Below are 19,097 nucleotides of genomic sequence, written 5' to 3' on the forward strand. Positions count from 1 at the left end.
AAGACAACAAGTTATTCATACAGAGGAAGGATGACAAATAACCAAGTATTGATAACTTCACAAGTCCTCTTGTACTTTACCCAACTTGTTTCAAGAGTAGCACACGATTTCATGTGAAACTAATATCCGGATGAAAACAAGCATACAAACAACAAAAGAAAAGAAAATCAGAAGTAAATGCATAAGCAAAGCGAATAAGCAAACAAACATGTAAGGTAAGAAGCAAACATACATGCAAGCAAACAAACCAAAAGCAAACACTACCCCTACTCCTAAGATAATGGTGCATAGGTCTACTCACGTGAAGTGATACTTCCAATGCAACCACCGACGCATTGGTCAACCCATGCTGGTGAAGGTACTGTTCGCGAACAACACAACAATGTGAACCAGCAAACATGGAAGCTGTAACAATGAAGACAAACACACTCCAAGCTTAAGTGCGTCCACAAAAAAGAAGTAAGTGAAAGCACATGACATGCACTCTGTGGACTTGCCATGGTGCTGTGTTATACTGTGTGCAGATGTTAAGAATACGCATTCTCTTAAGTGTGACATGCAAGAAAACGTGAGAAGGCTAGATCCCTTACATTGTGCAAGTGTGCTTGCTGTGTAGGATTCCTCCAATGCAAGAGAGATGGGGTTGTGTAGTTTGAGTGGAGGAAGCAAAATCTCGTTGCTTGATTGATCTTCAATGAAAAGAAGAAAGTGATGAGGAGCCTTGGATGTTTCAACAATTTCCTGATCAAAAGTGAAACCAACAGCAGGACAGCGAGGGCATGACATAACCATCAACTCGGTCTAAAGTGCCTCGACTACCTGCGGGGTTTCAGCTTCATCGATAGGTAGATCATCGAAGATCAGTGGCTTAGACAGATTAACAATGAGTGAATGAACATCATGATCAAATTAAGAAGTACAGAGATCACGACAGCCACGATCAGAAAATTCAGGATGTTCATCGGCATCCTCATGATTTAATGAATCATGCAGAGGGGTAGATGAGAAGCAAGGATGTTCACCCTCTGTGTTTTTAGAAATGACAAATGACAGACTGACATCCGACGTGTCATGTGAATGATCACAAGTAGAAACATCCAGAAATGAGTTTTCACAGGGGAAATCAACAGTGACATAATCACAAGGGATGTTAGGATAGAGCGGGTGAGGCACGGATGGAAGGGATTCATCCTTCACCGTGGGGTTCTTCTTTAGATTCCCACACACACTCATCATCAATGATGGCGTAGGTTGGCTGCATAACACCAGCTCTGTCGACAACTTGATCCTAGTTCACAATTGGTGAGGAGTGAGGAATGGAAGAACACGAGACAATGCAATCTGGAGGATCAACAAAATGAAGGGATGGTTGTTGAGGGAGAAAATCCATGTGAAAACCAGCAGGGTTGCAAGCCAATCTGCACAGACATCAGGAGCAGGTGGGTTGGGAGGATGTGATAGTTCAACAAATGTTTGTGCATGATATCCCTCATCACTCTAGGGTGGTGGAGTTGTTTGATGAGGTGAAGACAGATAGTCACTTGTGACAGAAACTGTGCCTACCTGTGATTGCACAGCTACATCACAGAAGTGTGTTGAGTGGGATTCGAGTGATTTCAAGAATTGCGTATTTTCGGATATGTAAAGAATATACTCAAATATTCCATCGAGAAATTCCCAATCAATTTCATCTTCGGGAAATCGACATGAAAGATTAAAAAAGCGTGTGTGAAACTGTTCAACGGATTCATCAGGTGCTTTTCATAGTTCTAGAATTTCTTTTTTGAGTGATTTACGGTTAAAGTGATTGAAAGCATCGTCAATCTTTGCGGCTGTATGAGAAAGTGAATGAATAGGTTTTTCAGGCAGCGTGGCACACCAGTGCATTGGGTGCCCTCTAAGTGTGTAGATGAACAATGTGTAGGTCATGTATTCTTCAAAGATTCCATGTCTTTCGCATGTTCCTACAACATCGACCGCATACCTAACCAAGGCTATGTAGCCTCCACCATCCTATGTTTTATGTGACAAGTTATCCCAGAGCTCTTCCGAGATTTCAAAGTCATTTCCATAAGACATACACTCCGGAAGACGAACTCTGTAGTTGGTCATGAAAGATATGAAAAGATTCAAAACATATTTTGACGACTCAACTTGTCATCTGGCCCTCCGTCTAGCACCAAAATATTGACAGTGCTGGACCTGCCAACATGTCAGGGGATATCCCTGGTAAGAAGTCCCAACTAGACCGTAGACCCTTTGGTGTAGGAGTTCCAGCAGTGGGTCATATGGTATCACCTTGACCACGGTTGCGCATAGAAGCAAGTAAGATGTCCCTGTTGATAGCAAGGGTGTGACATGCGCAGCAAGCCAAGGAAGGTGCATGAACGGTTCCAACACACGGAAAGTGAGGTGAGTGTGCCCCTTGGAAACCTATGGAAGCATGCGGCTTGGAAGGGAACACATGAGCGAAGATGCATCAAAAAATGGAAAACAGGTAAGCTAGCAATCCAAATTGATGGTTAAACCAACGTCGCACCTTAATAAGATTCATACATATACAGAATGAGTCGATACATGCATGCGTAAGAAAACAGATACATATATCATTAGAGTAAACAAGATAAATGAAATACAATAATAACATATGCATGAAACGTGTTGGATCTGTTATATTAAGAAGTGAAAGTTCTAATCATATAGTACAACCATGACCAATCACTAGTGTCGATAGCGAAAAGTTACAGTCACTGTCGCCTGCTCCTCTAAAGAGATATACTAGCTCTGCACTATGGAGAAGTCAAGGCTCGTTACAATACTCTCCAAGCTTTCTCTAAGATACTCCTATCGAAAGCTTAGCTGACCAAAAGCCTCTATAATGAGTTTTGAGGTACTCTATATAGCAAAGGGTGGGGTGACCCTTGACATTCCCCATTGTGACTGTTCACCTACCCTCATGACTCTTCAACTACTCTATGACTATTACATTCAACTATCGACACTTGAAATTGCACTTGACAAGATGTTACATACAATTTGCACATGTACCCATGTGAGACAAAATAGGTTTGAGCAAGCCATGCAAGACATCACTACACTCAGACAGTTGTGGTAAGACCAGCTCCTCGACATCCTTATGATGATCGACAGTGGTGAACTGATGCCAAGCTTGGTTGTCCGTGGGCTTCAATGGTGACATTCTGTTGAAAGTGAACTCTTGCCTCTATTGCATCCAGGTACACTGATGTGGCTCCTCTGTCCAACTTGTCTGATAACATGCACATCATTGTCTTGAGTGCAGTTGGACCAACAACATACCAATGCATAGTGTCTATGTTGATCTCCAAGTGTGTGTCGGTGACCATGCGCATCAACTTGTCAAAATACATGTTCAGCTCCAGTCGGACTTGCTTCTTGTCTTCACCTTGGTGAGCGTTCCAAATGGGTGGGTCGCATGCGTGCGCATAATGAAATCCATGCTCCTGAATACCCTTGCATACGATCGACATCACTGCTCACCCTGTCTACTCCATGCTAGCTGCTGGATGGGTGGATAACCTATATGGGCGCAATTTCATTAGTTTGTGCATGTTGTGCTTACTACTGTACCTGTTCCCACTGCAACTTCTTCTCTTGTCAGTGAAACTCCTATTCTTATTTGAGTTGCCACTATTTACCACCTGCAACTCCTTCTCTATTTCTCTCTCTTCCTTTGAGTGATCCTCTTGTCAAGCTGTCGCCTCATAGCCTTGCTCTCCAAAGCTTCTTTCATCACAAGTGGATGTACTTGAGCTTGCAACTTTGTTCGCCTCTGCATTGTCAAGAACCTTCCTCTTGCATCTATCGCATGCAGGTGTGTTGCCTTTTTCTACTGCTGATAGTGCTACTTGATGTGATGCCGCTGCCATTTCATCTTGATATCCTTGTCCATGAACAACTTGATGTCTTCATAGATAGGAAAGTTCATAGGCCCTTGATTGACTGCATCCCCATTTGTGCTATGAACAATTCCTTTGACTCTACTCTCCTGGAAGCCAATGTACCTATGCTATTGAGAGGCAGATGAACATGTGTGATACCTAGAGACATAGCAACACTCATGACAAGAAATCTATCAGTCGAGATACAAACCAAGCTGAAGGAATAACACACAACATACTTGTGTGTATGTCTATGAAGATTGCACAATTTTCACCGGGAGGCTGGGAGACTGACTGGCAAAACTGCGGAAGCCACAATCCAGGCTATCAAGAGGTGAACTGACTACTGGAACTGCGCAATTCACAATCCAACTTGGCCTGCTGAGGACTGAAACTACACAATGCACAATTTCAGTCAGCAGTGACATGAAAACCAGTAAATTGCATTGCCCAGTTTCTGGGGCCAATAAGGCACTACCTCCCAAAATTGCATAATTCAAGCCTGGAGGTCAATGTTGGGCCAGACTTGCATACTTTCTGGAGGGAACCTAGAGCCTTCACTTCCATAAATGTGCAATGCTAGCTAGGTAAGGCAAGGTCCGGGCTGAGGCAAACCAAACCCGTCGACGGGAAACTAAAAACATGAGAAGTCTGATTGCATGGTGAAACTGAGTGAAAAAAAGAGTGAATGATCATTCATGCAAACAGAAAGTGCAGGATTCAGAAAATGGGAAAACATACATGTGTGTGAAATGGGTCGCCGCAACGGCGACCATTGGTCAAAAATAGTGTCATGCGTGCGACAACAATGAGATGGACACAAAAACTAAAATAGTGCTTCTACAAGCTAACATACATCAAAATGACATCAAGCACTCATTGAAATGAATAATGCAACACTCACCCAAAGAGAAACACAAAAAGTGACAAAAATACAACGCAATACATGAAAAGAAGACTTACCGTGAAATAGCTCAGATGAAAGTACTGAATACAACTGGATGCAATATGGGATGTCAGAGATACAAGGTTGATGTGAGGAATGAGCTTTGCATCGTCTGATTGATGAGTTTTTATAAGATCGAGGTTATGACATGCATGCCACAAATCTAGGAAAAAGTGACACTTGGCTAGAGGTTTCTAAAATGAGCTTTGCATGTAACCTCCAGCTGCTAAGAATAGATCCCTATATCTAGGGATGTCTTTTGCATGCTACCTTTTTCTGTTTTGGGAAGAGAAGCCCATGCATGCAAATCAGTTTTGCTCAGTCCTAGAGGGAACCAGTCAACCTAAAGGCACATGCAACAACTTGCTTGACGAAGAGAGGGATTTGCGCAATTTCTGAGAGGAACTGGGCTGGCTATCCTAGAGGGATTGCGCAATTTTTGGGAGGAGCAGGTGACTACTGCCCAGAATTGTGAAATTTCTAGTAGGAGCAGGTGACTACTGCCCAGAATTACGCAATTTCTCAGAGGAGTTGGGCTACTGGCTAATTGCACATTTTTTCCAAGTAAGCATGTCTAACTGCTCTGTGCAATTTTGGAGCTCAAGAGTTTGCCCAACTGATTTTCACAATTTCTGGGCTAAGCTGCAATGTTGGGCTAGATTGTGTAATTTTCCCAAGGAATACTTTCTGACTGCATCGCACAAGTTTTAAGCCCAACAGATTTGTGCAATTTCTAGTGGGAAGGCTAGATCCCCTCTAGAATTTCACAATTTTATTAGGGAGCTGCTCAACCAGCAACTAGCCCAAGTCTAGAATGACAACCTGTGAGGGGAGTGAAGCAAACTAACATGCATAGGCTGGAAAGCTGCTGAAAAACCAATGAAGCCTATGTACTTGGCAGTGCAAGACATGCTGTTAGGATGGTTGGTAGCGAGGCTCCAAAACGAAGCTAAGGCAAAATTTTGGAGGGTGATTGTAGCCGCTATAATAGTAAGGTAAGGAGATAAATCATTATGTGATATCCTTACCCATCTCCAACAGAAAATAAGCAATCCAAAAAATTATTAAGCACATCCCCTCCTTAGTCACTCAAAAAAAAATGAGGCTATGATCACTAAAAGTTCTTTTGAAGAAGTGGAGGCAACAAATGAGGCAATGCCAGGAAAAAATCCTCTGGACCATATAGCTTCATAATAAAATTATTGCATATCTATTAGCTCATAACAAGTCACGATGTTAGGTTGGAAATGGAGGAATCTAATTAGACAGAGTCTATCTTGAAATCCTTATATACAACCTTTCTCACATTGGTGCCAATGAATGATGATATGCAAGACCTGAATGGATACAAAACCATTACTCTCCACATTAATGGCATATATAAGGTCATCATTAAAATCATAGCCAAAAGGCTTAGACCTCTCCTTCCAAATATCCTCTCTTTAGTGTAAACAAGTTATGTCGAAGCTCGCCAGATGCTAGATGGCATCATGGTTTCCCATGAAACCATACACTCTCTGCAACTCTAAAAAGACTAGATTTCTCAAAATCTTTTGACAAGCTAAAATGGAAATAACTCTTTATCATTCATGGAGCTTTTGGATTTAATCAAGAATGGATAAATTGGAATAGTAAGTTTTTACCAACAACCTTCTTTTCCATTCTAGTTAATGTCTCTTATAACTATCCATTCAAATCCTCTTGAGGTATTCGACAGGGAGACCCAATCTCACCTTTCCTTTTCACACTAGTAGTAAAAGGTTTGGGGAGAGATCTCAAAGTGGTGGATTCAAAGAATAAATTAAAACATTTATCTCTATTTAGAGAATATCTCCCATTAACTCATCAATAATTTTTTGATGATATCATGGGCATGGGAACTCCCACCATTCATGAAGTTAGAGAGTTCATGCAAAATTTGGAAGAGTTTTCTTAAGTTTTAGGCATGGAAATAAATAAGACCAAGTCCCAAGTATCCTTTTTTAATACTCCACTGTTTGTTTAGAGGCATATCGCAAGAATCCCAAGGTTCCAAATAAGAAAGCTCCCCTTGAAGTACCTGGGTGCACCATCAAGAGATAACTCCCTCAAATGGAGCTTCTGGGAGGGACTATTACCTAAACTCAATAACAACATAGAGGTTGGGATTTTACTTCCCTCAATGTTGTTGGGAGGTTGTTTCTTCTAAAAGTGATCCTCCAAGTCCTCCCCATCAGGGAAAATTTTAAGGATGGAAATTTATCTTAAAGTTCAAAAACCTTGGCGAATATCACAAGTCAATAATATGAAATATATAAAATGTTTGAAAATATTTTTGCAAAAATATCAAATTTTATAATAATTTTATATAGTCTCTATATAAAAATTTCATGATTCTTAAGGAAAAATAATTTTATACCATAAAATTTGGGTTAATCATTTTTTGAAAAAATGGAAATTAGCGAATCTTTTTTTTTTGGGGAAAGCATAGAAAATTAACACACTCACGAATATTAGCCCCTAAAGTTTCCCCTACTCCCCATTTACATATTTTTGATACTCATGGGATTGACCTTGATCCTACATGGGCTTTGTTGAATACAATTCTCCTTCATCTAGGTAGCTTACAACTTGGATAAAAAAATGGTCCTTAGTTTCTTGGGAAAAACTTTGTTGGAAGAAACTAAAAGGAGGATTGGGCTTGCGCAATCCCACTATAGTGGCAACTGTCTTGGGAGAATAAACATGGTGGAGGTGGATACAAGGAGAATGAGATCCCCATAAATTCTTGTCGCATCAAAAATATGCTCTCCGTGTGCCTTAAGAACACCTTATCTGAATGTAATCTACATTTTTGGTTCCTCCATATGGTCTCTAACTAAAAAAGGAATTCACTTAATTCAACAACAATTCTTCTGGAAATCAAATATGGTTGTACTACTCTATTTTGGGGTGAATCATGGTAAAAACTGCCTAAATGACATGATCAACAAGAATTGAACAATATGTGGATGTAGATGACTTCCCACAGATTAACAAAACTTCATGATTATTGGATCCGCTCAAATATTAGTTAGAAATGGAGATAGTGGCTACGATCAGAATATTGGAATCCCAAGCTAGAGGGACAATCATGGCAATAGTTCTTGTGTCATCTCCAAAAAATATTAATCCCCTACTCCTCCAAACTAGACAAGCTTCGATGGTGCTATACTTCAAAAGGTTCTTTTTTCATACATGAAGTCTATCATCTAGAAGTAGGACATTAAGAAATACCAATTGATGAGATATGGATCAAAATTTCATAGAAAAACACATGGACAAAAATATCCTTCTTTCTGTGGCTCCTAATTCAAAATGAAACCCTTACGTGGGACAACATAGGAAAGCGAAACTACCAGGGACCTTCCAGATGCTCCCTCTATCTTCTCAACCTCGAAAGTATTGGAAATTTATTTTCTCTAGAAGAAATCTAGAGTCTTTGAAAAATTCAAAGAGTTGAAGGCTCTTTCGGAAAATTAGATAGAAAATAAAATTAAGGTGCTAATGACAGAAATTGGTGAAGAATTCTACATAAATTAAATCAAATAAGTATGTAAGAAGTTTGGTATAACATGGAAAAATAATGCCCTATACACACCTTTGTAGAATGGAATTGTAAAAGGGATTAACAGGATGTTAATGGAGAAAGAAAGAAGCATGTTTAATGGTGTTAGGTTATGATAGGAATTTTCAGTAGAGGCAGTGGATATTGTGTGTTGCTTGGTAGAAAGATAACCCTCATCAATGTTGGATGATAAGACTCCACATGAGGTATGGAATGGTAAGAAACCTTCTCTTAAAAAAAATATATTATTTGGTTGTGATGGTCATGTACTTATTCCAAAGGAGAATAGGAGTAATCTAGATAAGAAAGTTGAAAAGTGTATCTTTATTATATATAAAGATGGTTTAAAATGTTATAAGCTTTGGAACCAAAAAAATTAAGAAGGTAGTGTACAATTGAGGAGTAGTATTTAGAAAACTAAAATATGTTGTTGAATAGGAAATCGTTTCAAGGGAGAAAGAACCATAAAATATAGAGTTTAGATTTACTGACGATTAATTAGACTCTACAAAAGAAGAAGAACCACAAACACTGGTACTAAGGAGATTAGTTTGGGAAAGAATATAGCTAGAAAGGTATAATCCACCTATTAATGGTGATCCTAAAACTATTAGGGAGGTCATGAATTTAGAGGGTGGTAAACAATGGAAAAAGGCCATGACTGAAGAAATGGAATCTTTAGGAAAAAAATATGCTTGTGATCTAGTGGAATTTCTAGTTGGAAGAAGTCCCATTGGATGCAAATGGGTATTTAAGAAGAAGTTGAATGCAAAAGCTAGAGTGGATGAATACAAAGATTGATTAGTAGCAAAAAGTTATTCCCAGGTAGAGGCAATTTAATTTGGTGATATTTTTTTCTCCTCTCACCAAGTTAACTTACATTATATTTCTTTTATCTATTGTTGCTACTTTTGATTTTGAAGTAGAATAGATGGATGTGAAGACAAAATTCCTACATGGGGATCTAGAAGAAGAAAAAAGGGTATTCAATTATTTGCATGACACTGTCGGTTATGGATTGTGCTACTAAGGAAGACTAGGATTACACAATATTAGATATACATGGCTTTATTGATGTAGACTAGGTAGGAGATATAGATCATAGAAGATATACAAGTGATTATTTTTTATTTGGATTAGAAATATGCTGGATGAGAAAGAGATAGCATATGGCGACTCTCTCAACATTACAGCTGAATACATTCTAGCCACTCATGCAATCAAGAAAGTAGTATTTTTGTATAAATTGTGTTTAGGTATTCTGTTGGTATAGTGAGCTATGATGATAGATTTTGATAGTTAGAGTGTGATCTTGCAAGTGAAGAACCTAGTATATCATTATAAGACAAGGCATATTGTTGTTCAATGTCACTTTGTGAGAGATATGGTTTAATAAAAGAAAGTGTTATTGGTGAAGGTTGACAATTTGAAGAATGTTTCATATTCATTAATAAAATATGTGAGGACTAATAAGTCCTCTTGATTTAGAGAAATAATGAGCATTATTACGATAGATTGATGATCATGTAATACTGCAACCCCCTGTTTGTAAAGAAAACAAGTGGGAGAATGTTGATTATGTGTTATATTCTTTGCATGATTATCATGAAGTGCTATACACTGTGTTAAGTGTAGTGAGGGGATGGAAACACCATGATTTTTTTGGGTTGGTCTTTTTGTGTTTTTTTTGGTGGTTTTCAGCACAATGCTTTTTCCTTTGGCGGTTTTATGTCACATGGCAGTTTTTCCAATGGTTTTTTAGTTTAATTATAACTATGATTTTATTTTAGTACATGGTAAATTGATTGAAAACATATGGATGATACAATACATACATACATACATACATACATACATATAGTACTAAAGATTATATTGAAAAATATTTCTATTTTTCACAGTTTTTGGTTTCTAGGATAAAATCTCTATATTAAAGAATTTATTTTCCATAACAACTTTTAATAAGGCCCGTCATGTAGATAGTTTAATTCTTTATTTAGTGACCCACAATGTAATGCTCACGGTAGATTTGATGGATGAATCAAACAAGATGTTTTAAATGTACATTAGATAGGGAACTAAAAGATCCGAGGGTGCCATTCCTAGAAAAAAATAGTAAGAAAACTCAAGAAGAAAATTGTAGTGATACCATAGGACCTTATGTTTTCCATGGAAATATCAATAGTTATTACCAATGGATGTTTGGTAGCGAGTTGGCACTCTCCCCACACATCAACACTTGGGAAAATGATGGATGATCCAAGGGAATGTAGAGTAGAGAAGGACTTATGTGAGCCTGAAGGGTGACTATGGAAAGTGACAGGAGACTTAGGAATGCATGTGTATAGAACCATGAGGGTGTGCCCAAATCTAGACTCTTTCCCATGGTAGCTTGGAGAAGCATAGTGAAACCATACAAATAAGTATTTATTTATGAATGTAAACTTATTTTTCAATAAATATTACATTTTGGATTTGAAACTCTTTAAAATGAAATAAATATTATGTGGTAAAGATTATAACGAACACCAAAAGAAAAAAGGCATGTATTGAGTACTTGATAGGAATAAATTTTTAAGGATGAAGAGCGTTGACCTTACATGGGTATATAATGTAATGAGAAAATGCATAGATAAAGGGGAAGGGGAATGTAACACCCCAATATGAACCTTGTATGTAATTGTACACATTTTTATTAGGCTAGTGATCTAGGTTATGTTGGGCATATTTTTTTTTTTTTCTATGTTATTGAGGCCCGTGTGCCTATGTGTGGATGTGTTTTGAGACTAGAATGTTTGAGTGGTTTTGGCGAGATAACCTACGACCTAAAATTCTAGCAAGCCTAGCAGGTGTAACATGTAAACACACATATATATTAGTAAATGACACCATAACTATAGATTAGGGGGCAAGAAGAATCAGAGGGTGCTAAGACTCCAAGAAAGGAAGGTAGAGGACCTAGGGAACTTCTTAACGGGACTAAACCAATAAATGTGTTATTTTATTCCTATCAAATGTATAAAGGTAAAGTTGCTTGATATTAAAATATATTATAACATTAAATATATTATATTATTATGATATATTATACTATTATAAAATTCTAAATTATGGGGCATTGGGGCTATTAAAGGTATATTCCATGGCTCAATTTGTTTTTCTATGAATGTGACTGCCCAAGAGAGCTACAAAGTGTATGATTATTGTACCCTGAGGATCATCGGTGGGTATAGGTACAAGTGTAGCTCTCCTTGGGCTACCTTGGGTAAGGCTGCAACCTTAGAGGGAGAAGTATAGGGATAGGTGTCCTCATATATATCTGGAGGGTACTTGGAGACACTCAAGGGAATATAGGACTCCTAGAAGGCACATGGCTCTGAGACGTCGCTAACAAACTGAGTTGGAATCCCATGGATGGGTAATGACATAGCTTGATGGATTGTAAATAGAAGGGAACACACTACCTTGGGTTGTGTGGGTTGATGGGGGATGTGAGACTATTTGTTGGATGTTGTTGGGGTTTGGTAGTGTGGACCTATTCATGTTCAACATTCGTTATGTGCCATGGCTACCTTTACATAAGGCATTGTGCTTATGAAATCGTGGTCCCATCTTGGGGTTCATTTACACTTAAGATATTATAAGTAGTTTGGTTTATGGATAGGTGGATCATCCAAGGTCTTTAGTGAGTCAATCAATTTTATCAAATATGTTTTCAAACCTTGAATTTTTCATTTCTGTTGTTTATAATATATGAATTTTATGCATGTTATTGTGTTGGTATGGTTATATTACACACATATGTACAACCATATTTATATATGTATGTCTATGTGTGTGTACACACACACACACACACATATGCATGTACATACACACTCACATATATATTTATGTGAGTGTGTATGTACATGCATATGTGTGTGTGTATGTATTGTGGGATCAAAGTCAGAGTGGGTGGCATTTCCTTGACTGGGTTGATGAGGGTTGTGGATTTACACTTGAGATGTTATAAGTAGTTTGGTCTATGGATAGGTGGATCATCCAAGGTCTTTAGTGAGTCAATAAATTTTATCAAATATGTTTTCAAACCCTAAATTTTTCATTTTTGTTGTTTATAATATATGACTTTTATGCATGTTGTTGTGTTGGTATGGTTATATTACACACATACGTACATACATATGTATATATGTACACACACACATATATAGACACACACACACACATATGCATGCACATACACACTCACATATATCTTTATGTGAGTGTGTATGTACATGCATATGTGTGTGTGTGTGTTTGTATTATGGGATCAAAATTAGATTGGGTGGCATTTCCTTGACTTGGTGGATGAGGGTTGTGTTACAAGAGGGTTTCTAGCCTACTTAAAATTTATCATTTAAAAGTTATCAACCAAACTAGCACTATACTTTCCTTGTGAAATAAAACTACTATCATTCAATTATTTAACCTCCATGCCAAGGAAATAATTCATTAATCCTAAATATACCATATTAAACTCACATGTCATTTTTTGCTCTAAAGTAATCCATCAATACCACATGCTCACATGTCATATATTTATAATCACACAATCAACTAATCTGTCTTCATGTTGGAATTGACATAGATAGTTAACTCACTTCCTCTCCTACCAAAGCCATTATTCTGAAGCTACATATCTATTGGATCATTTTATCCCTAATGGAGATTAATTAAGCTCATATAAGGTCTAATTCAACTTGCAAACTTTTTTCTTGTCTTGTAACTAGATAACCTATTCCTTGTTCCATAAATGCTTCCCCATGTAAGAAATCATTCAACAATGGTGACTTTGACATTTCAAAACCCTTCAACTAAAATTAGTTTGCTAATATCAAAACCACTGTTATAGTATCTAATATTTGTATGCTAGTTGGAGTTCCATTGGAATGATTATCTCCTGTTGTTGTGAATAACTCTTCTCCATCTAATATTTCTATGGTAACTAAAGTCACACTTTAGTTGTTGTGATTGACTCTTCAACAACAATCATTCCTCATACTTGTCATAACAGGTTTATTTCTTTCCATTCAATAAAAAAATATTTTTTCAACTTAAACTTAATAAAATATAGACAAAATAACAATATTATCTTGATTGATACTATTGGATCAATTTCCTTGAGGTTTTTTATATTTCTTGAAGGACTTGGATTGGTTTATGGAATTTCACTTCAAATTCATTTGTAAATTATTGAACATGGAGAAGTTATCAAACTTAAACTATTGTTGAAGTTTCTAGAAAAAGGATATATTTCCATCTGTGATCATCATATTTTCACAAGATTTGGTTTTCCTTGCATTACATCTTCATATTAGTACCACTCTTCCTCCTTTATCAAATATGAGATTGCAACTAATTATCAACTTATATAGCTTATAACCCTTTCTATCCTAAACAAAAATAAATTGTTCACTTTAACATTTGACATTTTGTCTCTCATCCTCTTAGAAATGTGACAGTGAAAGGTTCAAAGAGATCCACCTTATGATCAACTACTCGTAGTTTTAATTTTCTCAAGAATCTAGTGGTATCGTGCCCTTCACACCCTTTATAGAGTACATATTCAACAAGTACCTAAAGTAATACCCAACATATTCACAAAAGGATTTTGTAAGGTTGTTGGCCTTAATGATAGTTTGTGCCATTTCAAATATTTCTCTAGCTACATTCTACCACCCCAATTTGTTGAAGTTTATAATATACACTTGGGAACCTTTTTGTTAATTATAGTTCCAAAATTTTTGAAATTTATGAAGTATAATTTTTTGACTTGAAATCAATTTAGAGACTTGAATCTCATTCGATAATGACTAATGATTTAAGTCTGAGCAGTGGATAGAGAATATAGATACTTGGAGCCAATGATAACCATCAAACAATTTATGCAATTTTGATACTTGGGTAGATTTTGAACTGTATATCTCCTACCTAGTTTAATTTCAATGAAATCATGCTTTTACCCTTTGTGAATTTATGCAATCTTCATGATGAAATCAAGGTATACAACATATTCTTAATTCACCCAAAGTGATAGGTTTAATGGTTGCAATCTTAGAGGGGGTTGGAAATTAATCCTCTCTCCAAACCAAAGGTTGTAGCCTTTGTTGAGTCTTGAAACCAAATGTGTCTAATAAGGAGCATAGGGAACCTAATCACATTCCCCTTCGTACTCCATCTCTTATGCTACATAGTGGGACTAACACACTTTTAAGGTATAAGAATTATAATTATAAAGATATTATGAGTTTGAGGCAAAGAATGCAAAGGGATAGTGATATTTCTTTACCTTTTAACTTCCCCCTCAACATAAGGTGGGATCCATAATTGCAAATTGATGTGGGGCTTAAGTATGAACATGAAAAGGGAATATTTAAACCTTCACCTTTAGCCTAACTAAAATGAAATAGAAGTCATGAGAAATATTTAATAATATTTAAACTTCTATAATATTTCCCTCTTACTTACAACCATCCATTCACTTTCATAATCAAATTATATCATTTCTTGCTAGCATATGAATGCAAGTCGAAGGGGTAGTGTGTTATGTAGGCACGTGTTTAAGGCGCAAAATACTTATGCATAAGTGTTAATTCTACCTACTAATCGATATGGTGTCAACTCACAATAATGAAGCTTGTTAGAAGGTTGGGTATCCATAGTTAAATTGTAGAACCAATTATTCATGATGGTGGAATTATAACATTGATAGTCAATTGTTACACTCAAACTCAACTACATTATTATTTCATAGAGGGTCCATGTTGATGAGATGGAGGGATTATAGAATTACCCTTTATCAAGCAAATTCAAGGTAGAAATTGGTAAAATATTATCCATACTCGTTTGTTGGTTTGACTTAGATGTTGAGTTTTTTTCTTCCTTTATCTTGTTCCCTTATAAAGATTTGTCAAGTTTAATGTTTGTATAAAGATAATACATAAAGAAATTTAAAAAATTATACCTTATTCAAAGAAAATTTATTTATACTAAGATTTATAGAATGTGAATGTGTTAGGTTTAACATTTCTTTCTTTTCTTTAAAAACTAATATTAATCTAAAAACCTTAATCCTAAATCAAAATAATGATATCTTTAAATTAACATACTTCAAAAGTTATTCTCCCCTTTCTCCAAATAATTTACCAGATGAAGTTATTATTATTATTTTAATTAACTAAATAATAAAAAAATTGAAAACTAAAATAAATAAAATATACTTAAATTTATTAATTATATAATAAAATATACTCTTCCCTTTTCCATACTTTCTATCAAACCTGCAATTTTTTTTCACCATTTTAACACCCTATAATATAAAATTAAAATATTCAAATATATGATAAAATATACCATTTCCCTTTCCATACTTCCTATGGAACCCACAAAACTTTTTCGCCATTTTAGCGCCCTAAAATGTAAGTGCTATTAATTTGTGAAGTTGATATAACTGTTACTGTGATAAAAGACGCATCTTCTTATTATCCAAGGGAGAATTTGATGGTGATGGGTCACGTTATCAAATGAAGAACAGGTTATGGTGATGGTGTTGATTTGATTTTAGTTAAAAAAAAAAAAATCATAAAAGTATTTAAATAGATTTTTACATAAAAGTAACACTTAAATTTAGGTGAATTGCGAATTAGATATCTAAAACGTAGAAAATAAAATTAAGAACGCATTTTACTCCACTCCATATCCATTGAATATCCAGAATCTACCCTAAGGATGCTTGAAAGTAAGTATTTCCTTAGTGAACCACAATTTGGTGACCAAGCTAGATAAATGTGATTTATGTCTTTGGTTAAGCAGAACAAAAAATTGTTTTCCAAAGACGAGACATGGAATAAGTGGTAGGCAGATACACGCTTTAGTTTAGCTGTTAATGAAATGTGAAATTATATATTGTTATATATGAAAGTTGTGTTTAGATGAGTAATAAGTAAAAGTATCGTGGGCTACAGGTTTTTGTATTTTGCAGAATATAATGTATTCAGTTTTTTATTGATTTGTTATTAGTTTTTTTTACTAAAAAAATTTAAATTTTTTCTCAAATTTAACAGTGTGAAATTAAATATATTATTTTTAAATAAATTTTATTTTTATTTATCTCAAATATGATTGGCTGAAATGTCTCCCTTTTTATTGTGTAAAAATGACAAGAATTGACTTTTGTCTGCTGTATCATTAATTACTATGTACAATAAATATAAATAATTTGAAAAATAACATTATATATTAATTACTAAACAAAAGTGATTTGTAATTAAACTCAAAAATTTCATTTTTTCATTGGTGTAAAATATTGAATACATAATTTTTATTGGTTTTATCTTTTAATTTATAAAAAAATAATTTAAAAAATATAAATTTGAAAAAAATATGTAAAAATAACATGTGTACAATTTGTACAACTCTCATTATATCAATCTATACTCTAATGACATGACATGACATGTGTACTATAATATGAGTATTATATAAAAAAATTGCCATCATTCAATATTAAATAAATAATTATTAACTTACTATTATTCTCTTAAATGTCAAATATATATAGATATATATATAATCTTTATCTACAAAAATTGTTTAATTATATTAAAAAATTAATTGAAAAAGATAAATAAATATTTATATAACTTATTTTACAATTTTAATATTATTTAGAATACATAATGATAAGACACATCATAACATTAAAATATTTTATTAAACTAAACCAAATAAAATAAAAATATATGATTATAATGTTTGGGAAACAAATTTGACTAGAATTGTTAGATAACTTTGATTCGGTCAAATATTATAATTTGAAATTATAACGGCTTAACATAAACATGAAACTCTCTCCCTCTTTGAAGGTTGGATAGATCATTTTGAAAATTCATAATGACCTCACCTATCGTAACTATAGCAAAAAATCAGTGGTAGTTGTCGACGTGGTTCACGTGAAATGTTGCAGGGAGGCTTAAATGCACCACCCAGTTATTATTAGTGGTAGTTGCTGTAGTTTAAATAAAATATTTTTTTGAAAAATTATAGAAATTTTTGCAAGATTTTGATAAAATTTGATAGGAATTTTTGTAAATTTAAATGTTAAATTTTAAATGTTTGAGAAATTTTTGATAGTGCAGAATCCATTTCCACCATTAAGCAAATTTTTCTAATTTTTTTTACTCAGATTCTAACCACTTTTATCTTTATTCACAATTGTCAATACAGGATCTGATCATTTTGAAAATCCTGAGCGGCCTCAACTATCACAACTAGCCCAAAATGGTAATTGATGACGTGGCTCATGTCAAATGTTGCAAGGAGCTCTAAATGCACCATCCAGTCAACTGTCATCCAAGAAATGATAGGGGTCGTCGACAAGGTTGGATGGATCATTTTGAAAATGCCTAGTGACCTCAACTATCACAATTCGCCAAGGATGGTAGTTGATGACGTGGCTCATGTCAAATGTTGCAAGGAGCTGTAAATGCGCCATCGAATCAACTATCATCGTTTCTGGATCATAGTAGTTGTTGACAATATAAATGTTTCAGCGAGCTTTGAGTGCGTATTTGACCTTCGCTTTTGTGCCAACTCACATACCACTAAATATAAATAGTTAGTCATTCTCTTAAATTATGTAATATCGATTTTTTGGGCATAGTTTATTGAAAGAAATGGTCCTTTTAGCCAATTTTGCTTAAAATATTTTAAAGATTTATAAGTTCAACGAATTATAAGTTCGACAGGTTTAATTCTCAAATTTCAAAATGTTTTAGTGGTTTTCCAGGTCATTGATAATGAATTTTAAATAATAAGCTTTTAGATAAATTTGTATCCTTCCATTAATATGAAAAAGATAAATATTTTTATTAGTTGGATTATACGAATTTTGAGTGTAATATATAATTTGAGTGGGTTTATTGGTTAATAATATGTGTTTTTTTTAAGATGTCAAGATCAAATTTATAAGGGTAAAATATATATGAGTATCTTGTCCCATAAACATGAAATGTTATACACTAATTTGGTATTTGATTTGGTAGTTATCTTGACATTATTATTATTATTATTATTATTATTATTATTATTTAATTAAGAAGTTTAATGTTGTTATGTTATATGAAATTATTGATATTAAATCTATAAGATATAAAGTTTTTTGTTAATTTTTTTGGTAGGTAAGCACCCATCGGGGATTTGAACTAGTGACTTATCGCAAGGAGTGTCTTAACAGTGCACCCATTCACCGTCAATTCAAAGCCCCGTGGACTAACTTTTTTGTTAAATTGTTTATAAAGGAGAAATTTAAATACAATGAAAATTTTGAAATAGGAAAATTAAAATTTAATAAGTCTACTTTCATGGCAGAACCATTATCTCTTTTATCTAGTAGTTAAGTAGGGATTCCTTAACTCTTAAACTTGATGGTTATTTGTACTTATTCTTAAAAGTGGGTATAAAAATAACCCACCCATTGTACCATCATATTACTATATCCCTTTTAGCAAAGTTGTATCAAATTACTTTGGAAAATAATATGAATGTATGGCATAAGGCCATGAAAAAATAGTTAAAGGCTAAACCAAATTTAGGAGCTATT

This window comes from Pinus tabuliformis, chromosome 9 (genome assembly GCF_031772625.1).
Source record: "Pinus tabuliformis cultivar Carrire ecotype Pingquan chromosome 9, CPIR1, whole genome shotgun sequence".
NCBI lineage: Eukaryota > Viridiplantae > Streptophyta > Pinopsida > Pinales > Pinaceae > Pinus > Pinus tabuliformis.